We start from the raw sequence: 7,354 nt of genomic DNA on the forward strand, positions 1-7,354 counted from the left end.
CAAAGGCACATACCTTTCTCAAAATTCGGTCACGCACAGAGTGGAAATCCTATCCGCGACGGAGACCGTGGACCTGGGCACCATGGGAGAACTTTTAGGTTTCGAGAACAACACCAAACTCGAAGCTGGCATCAAGCACGTAGCAACCAACATTCCTAAATTCTTGGCCATAGAGACTCTGAACGTACACTGTAACGTGGCGGAAGGCATGATCACGAAATCTTCGGACGGATTGTTAGGAAGTCACAAGCAGACGGGAATCATAGCCACTTTCAAACCAAGTTCCGAGTTCATGGAACCGATCATCTACACGCCCTCTTCGCCGATCTATTTTCCAGTATGTCGCAACCGCATAGACGACATAGAGTTGGTGGTGACGAACGAGAAAGGAGACGTGGTGGATTTCGCAGGTGCCACTACGACGGCCATCGTGGAGATCAACGTATAATAAATAACCATACATGTAAAATGGAGCAAATCGAAAGTTACGAATTGCAATCTTTCCCTCCCAACCGTCGCACGTTCGCCAATCTCAACGAGGCGAACAGGGAGATCGAATACGACGTGGACGTAGGCGATGGGTTCGTTCATCCTCACAGAGCGGACCTCTACCTTCAATTCGACGTGGTGAAGAAAGAAAGCGGAGACGCGTTTCCCGCAGCAGCAAACTTGATACTCGTGGACAACTTCGTGCCTCACCTGTTCTCGCAGGTGGAGGTGAGGAAACACAACACCGTCATCGACAGAATAGATTATCCAGGCATCACGTCGACGGCAGTGGGAACGTTGAAATTATCCAAAACGGACGCAGCGTACTACCAGGCCGGGGGATTCGAAGCCGGGACCAAAATATCGACGAGAAGTCACACGGTGCTCTTTCCCATGCGTCTGCTGCCTGGTTTCTTCTCGGACTACAAGGAGATCATGTGGAAGGGAGGACTGAGGATCACGTTTCGAAGAGCGGCCAACGACAACGACGCACTGATGCGATACGCTACTTTGGGTCCGGACGGCACCACGCCGATAGCCAACACTTTACCCGAAGCAGCGAAATGCGTCATCCGAAGCATGGAATTGAGAATGCCGGTGGTGGAATACGAAACGAACTACGCCCTCAAGTACAAAGCGGAGATCTTGAAAAGTCCGCAGGTGTCGATTCACTTTCACGGTTACCAGTGCGTGCAGAAGATGGCGTCGGGAAGTCACATGGAATTCGACGTGACGACGCAGTTCAACAACATACAGTTCGACATGCCAGATTTCGTCGTGGTGCTTTTTCAGACCGGGAGGGACAAGAATCAGGAAAAAGATTCCAGCAAGTTCGACGACTGCAAGATCAAGAACGTTTATCTGAAGAACGGTAGGAACGAAGTGTTCCCGCGCGAGAATTACAACCTCGACGTGACCAACAACGATTACCTCAAACTTTACGAAGCTTACACGGCTTACAAACGCGTGACCGAGGGAAGCGTGGACATGTATTACACGCCCAGCGAATTCAAAGCACGGAGACCCATGACCGTCATCAACACATCTAAGAGAAGGCAGGTGGTGGTCAACGATCGCACCAACATCAAGGTCGTCTGCGAGTTCCACGACGCGCTGCCTGCCGATACTCTATGCAGCGTCATCCTGATTGCAGAGAAGTCCTTCGTCCACGACGTGAAGAACGAGAGGGTGACGGAACAGTTTTAAAATTCATAAAAAATTGCCACATACTAAAAATCAACATCCAACACATTTTAGGTTATATAAAATTTGTGAAAACCTTATAATACTGAAATATTAAAACAAACAGAGTCCCCCTTGTAGGTTAGTTCGGTGCGTAAATAAAAAAATGATAGGTTAAGTTATATCACTTAGGATCGTAAAAAAAATTAAAAAATCGTAAAAAAAAATAGGTTAAGTTGTATCACGTAAGATCGTGATATACCTACCAAGTATAAATGGAAAAAATGAGTGCAGTGAAAATTTGTACTAAAACATCGCTAAACGCTAAAACATCGACAAAAAATTGTCAAAATATGTCAAAAACTTATATTCAATTGATAAAAAAAAAATACATACAAAATATGATCCTCAAATGATGACGTTCAAACAGTGCATAAATAAAAAAAATAATAGGTTAAGTTATATCACTTAGGATCCTAAAAAAAATTAAATAATCGTAAAAAAAAGGATAGGTTAAGTTGTATCACGTAAGATCATAATATACCTACCAAGTATGAGTGAAAAAAAAATGAGTATAGTGAAAATTTGTACTAAAACATCGCTAAACGCTAAAACATCGACAAAAAATTGTCAAAATATGTCAAAAACTTATATTCGATTGATAAAAAAAAGGCATACCTACTAAGTACTGCGTAGAACCGGCCAATATACATTACTAATCTTACAAATTCTTAAAAATCAGACAACTGTTTATTCAGGGGAATTCGTGATTGGAATGGTAATTTCGAAGCAACGAAAACATCTTTTAGATCTCTGCTAATATGTAGGACGACTACCAACATCATGAAGTTTGGACGTTATGTTGGCGCTTATAACATTCTACGCCATGTCCAGAACGAATGCAGTGCACGCGAAAAGGGAACGGGAGGCTCTGGAAGCAAAGGGAGTCAGTCCGATTTCCATATTTGAAACCGAGACCGAGGTGCCGTTCCTTAGGTTCCAAATCAGGACGGTTGGCAACGTCAACTCTCTTGAAAGATTATTTATTGAATATTCCGAAACTTTCTTCTCTGATCTGATTGGGTCTTGTAGGCAGGCAGAAAGAAAACAGATCGTCCATCTGGTCTGTCCTTTCCGACTGGGTCAGCCAATTTCTTGGCGAACTAAACTCCTCACGGGATCGCAGCTCTCAACAAGTTTATCACGAAACAATCCTCCCAAAAAACCGACCGAACTTAACATTACGAAAAGGTACATTTATTGTTATCCATTTATTTTTCAGGGACGGCGCGAACGCAGTCCCTACTAACAAAAATTACGCGCCCGAGATATCCACGTTTGGGATATTCGCGGGGGTCAGCCCAACCGAAGTGCAATGGAAGAGCCTCACCCCGGGGGAACCGCCTTGCTGATCACGGTAGCCCCTACGCCAGGTAAGTATGCCTCGACCAGAAACCTCTCACATACTACTCTATCTTCTCAACAAACTCCCATCGAGTGTTTCCACATATCTCAAAGTCTTTCGCAACTTGTCAGTGATAACTTATAATTGCTATGCACACTTTACACAGACAATATATCTACAAATAAATATGTTTAACTTATCTTCACAAGTAAAATTTGAACGACCTTTTTAAGGGAGGAAAACAAGCTACTCCTTGTGCTGCCATCTATTGAGAAACGTTTACTTACTCCAACATTCTCCACACTACGTTCAACTTTCACATACGAATCTTCCTTGCTGGCTGGCTTTCTCGATTTCTGTCCCCTTCAGCGTCATGTCAATCACGTGACATACGTTTTGGTTCAGGGATCACGTACAGTTCGATTATTGCATGTCCGAAACCAACCTTCTCCCATTCACGCTCGAAAATAGGATGGGTTCCACTCGTCTGGTCTTAAAGAATGAAAATTTCCTCGTCAAAAAAGGAAAGAAAGTAGACTGATGGCGACAGAAATGCTTTGGGTTTTCTTCACGCAATTTGTCGTTTATCAGGAACGTTAAGGGAGGAAATGCGAGAGGGATGTACCGTACCGAGAAGACCTGCCGCGTCTATATATATCTATAGACTTATATGTGTCTTCAGTTGCAATTACCTGTCATCTTATCAATCACATCTCAATTTGCACTTGTCGGTCTCTTTTCGGGTTGCTTGTCCTCCAAGACAAATCTCGGGTCTTCCCGATGGCCTACTGCTACCGCTGTATTGGATTCACTCACTCCAAGTGGAGCCACATTTGACTGTCTTTCGGTTCCACTCCAAACTGTACGTCCAGTCCCGATTAGCCTACCAGACAACAAATTCGACTTCAACTTTGAAAAACTAATGGACAACGAAAAAATCTCTCTTCTTGTGCCTATTACATGCAAAAATGTCAAATCAAGAACCTTCGCTACAAATAGTGCTCGGTGGGAGGGGGGTCGCGAGGATGACAAAATTCTCCTATGCAATGTCTTATTTTCACCACGTCACATCTAAAAATGACACCTCCTCCACGGTTTCTTTAAACATTCTCCCAGACACAATTTTTCACTTCAAGCGCAGGTTAAAAAAAAACAACATAAGTTTCTATCTAAACAGCATATGTAACTCATGTATAAAGGCGCTGCGACGCCGACGGTCCCGGGTTCGTATCCCGGTCGGGCTTGGTTGTTTGTGAATGTCCATTAATCAATTTCATCATTTCATCACTCATCCCCATCTTCGCAAATTAGCCAAGAGTCACAAAACGCGAAGTAAAATAAACTAAATCAATCAATCAATCAATCATGTATAAAGGTGCCGGAACACTGCCTGCTTGCTATGCTTTAAACAAGTCGCACTCTAAAGCTGTTATCGTCTATTAATCGAGGGGTCAGGGGAACGATACTCGGTCGAGACACATAATGGCTCGGATCCCACTCTAAACTGTAGGTCCGGTCCAAGTTAACCTATCTGTGCATAAAACTGGAATATTTACATCACAAACTCAAAAACACGGTTTAGCAGAAATTTTCACATAAATGTGCATCCGAATTTACTAAAAATTTTACCCATCATTTGAAGCTCCCTGTGTTCGAGTCTTGACCTAGGCATGTTGTTGTGAGCCGTACGAGTGTCCTTTCATCACGTACTTATAATTCATTCATCCTTGTCGTCGCAATTAGTAAATATGAAAGGAAAGCGACGTAAATGCAAAATACAATATTTACGTAGCATTTAGAGGAATTGTCGTTAACCACTCATTCTTATCCTGTCACTTGCGATCAATTTTAGCATAAATAAGCTAGCGTATTTGTCAAATCTCTTCGAATGTAAGGTATACATTCCTAAGTATTGCAGCACAACTTTTTAAAATGTTCACGCCTTCAACGGGCGGTGAAGGTGAAGCCAATATTAATACATAAAATGTCCAATTTGAATTTGGAAACATAAGTATTATGTATTCAACAAGCAAGAAAAACTAGTTCATTTGATTGGTTTCTTTTTCTACTAAAGGATGTATTGTTGCTAGCACCGAGGCTGGCAGTACTGGAACGACGTGGTTCAGTTTCCATGACGGAATACTTTTCATTATAAATATGGTATCTCGTTAATATGTAATCTTACAAATTCTTAAAAATCAGACAACTGTTTATTCAGGGGAATTCGTGATTGGAATGGTAATTTCGAAGCAACGAAAACATCTTTTAGATCTCTGCTAATATGTAGGACGACTACCAACATCATGAAGTTTGGACGTTATGTTGGTGCTTATAACATTCTACGCCATGTCCAGAACGAATGCAGTGCACGCGGAAAGGGAACGGGAGGCTCTGGAAGCAAAGGGAGTCAGTCCGATTTCCATATTTGAAACCGAGAGCGAGGTGCCGTTCCTTAGGTTCCAAATCAGGACGGTTGGCAACGTCAACTCTCTTGAAAGATTATTTATTGAATATTCCGAAACTTTCTTCTCTGATCTGATTGGGTCTTGTAGGCAGGCAGAAAGAAAACAGATCGTCCATCTGGTCTGTCCTTTCCGACTGGGTCAGTCAATTTCTTGGCGAACTAAACTCCTCACGGGATCGCAGCTCTCAACAAGTTTATCACGAAACAATCCTCTCAAAAAACCGACCGAACTTAACATTACGAAAAGGTACATTTATTGTTATCCATTTATTTTTCAGGGACGGCGCGAACGCAGTCCCTACTAACAAAAATTACGCGCCCGAGATATCCACGTTTGGGATATTCGCGGGGGTCAGCCCAACCGAAGTGCAATGGAAGAGCCTCACCCCGGGGGAACCGCCTTGCTGATCACGGTAGCCCCTACGCCAGGTAAGTATGCCTCGACCAGAAACCTCTCACATCCTACTCTATCTTGTCAACAAACTCCCATCGAGTGTTTCCACATATCTCAAAGTCTTTCGCAACTTGACAGTGATAACTTATAATTGCTATGCACACTTTACACAGACAATATATCTACAAATAAATATGTTTAACTTATCTTCACAAGTAAAATTTGAACGACCTTTTTAAGGGAGGAAAACAAGCTACTCCTTGTGCTGCCATCTATTGAGAAAAGTTTACTTACTCCAACATTCTCCACACTACGTTCAACTTTCACATACGAATCTTGCTGGCTGGCTGGCTTTCTCGATTTCTGTCCCCTTCAGCGTCATGTCAATCACGTGACATACGTTTTGGTTCAGGGATCACATACAGTTCGATTATTGCATGTCCGAAACCAACCTTCTCCCATTCACGCTCGAAAATAGGATGGGTTCCACTCGTCTGGTCTTAAAGAATGGAAATTTCCTCGTCAAAAAAGGAAAGAAAGTAGACTGATGGCGACAGAAATGCTTTGGGTTTTCTTCACGCAATTTGTCGTTTATCAGGAACGTTAAGGAAGGAAATGCGAGAGGGATGTACCGTACCGAGAAGACCTGCCGCGTCTATATATATCTATAGACTTATATGTGTCTTCAGTTGCAATTACCTGTCATCTTATCAATCACATCTCAATTTGCACTTGTCGGTCTCTTTTCGGGTTGCTTGTCCTCCAAGACAAATCTCGGGTCTTCCCGATGGCCTACTGCTACCCCTGTATTGGATTCACTCACTCCAAGTGGAGCCACATTTGATTGTCTTTCGGTTCCACTCCAAACTGTACGTCCAGTCCCGATTAGCCTACCAGACAACAAATTCGACTTCAACTTTGAAAAACTTATGGACAACGAAAAAATCTCTCTTCTTGTGCCTATTACATGCAAAAATGTCAAATCAAGAACCTTCGCTACAAATAGTGCTCGGTGGGAGGGGGGACGCGAGGATGACAAAATTCTCCTATGCAATGTCTCATTTTCACCACGTCACATCTAAAAATGACACCTCCTCCACGGTTTCTTTAAACATTCTCCCAGACACAATTTTTCACTTCAAGCGCAGGTTAAAAACAAAACAAAAACATAAGCTTCTATCTAAACAGCATATGTAACTCATGTATAAAGGTGCCGGAACACTGCCTGCTTGCTATGCTTCAAACAAGTCGCACTCTAAAGCTGTTATCGTCTATTAATCGAGGGGTCAGGGGAACGATACTCGGTCGAGACACATAATGGCTCGGATCCCACTCTAAACTGTAGGTCCGGTCCAAGTTAACCTATCTGTGCATAAAACTGGAATATTTACATCACAAACTCAAAAACACGGTTTAGCAG

General features: G+C 42.8%; 2 non-coding genes across 2 annotated transcripts; both read right to left on the bottom strand.

The window, feature by feature from the left end:
- Positions 1 to 2,949: 2,949 nt before the first annotated feature.
- Positions 2,950 to 3,112, bottom strand: LOC145982900 (U1 spliceosomal RNA). The gene has a single exon (XR_014441179.1). It is a non-coding gene; the product is annotated as a U1 spliceosomal RNA (small nuclear RNA).
- Positions 3,113 to 5,814: 2,702 nt separating this feature from the next.
- LOC145982902 (U1 spliceosomal RNA) lies at positions 5,815 to 5,977 on the bottom strand. The gene has a single exon (XR_014441181.1). It is a non-coding gene; the product is annotated as a U1 spliceosomal RNA (small nuclear RNA).
- Positions 5,978 to 7,354: the final 1,377 nt, after the last annotated feature.

Source organism: Lepisma saccharinum, unplaced genomic scaffold (assembly GCF_977018435.1).
Source record: "Lepisma saccharinum unplaced genomic scaffold, izLepSacc3.1 HAP1_SCAFFOLD_463, whole genome shotgun sequence".
Taxonomy (NCBI): domain Eukaryota; kingdom Metazoa; phylum Arthropoda; class Insecta; order Zygentoma; family Lepismatidae; genus Lepisma; species Lepisma saccharinum.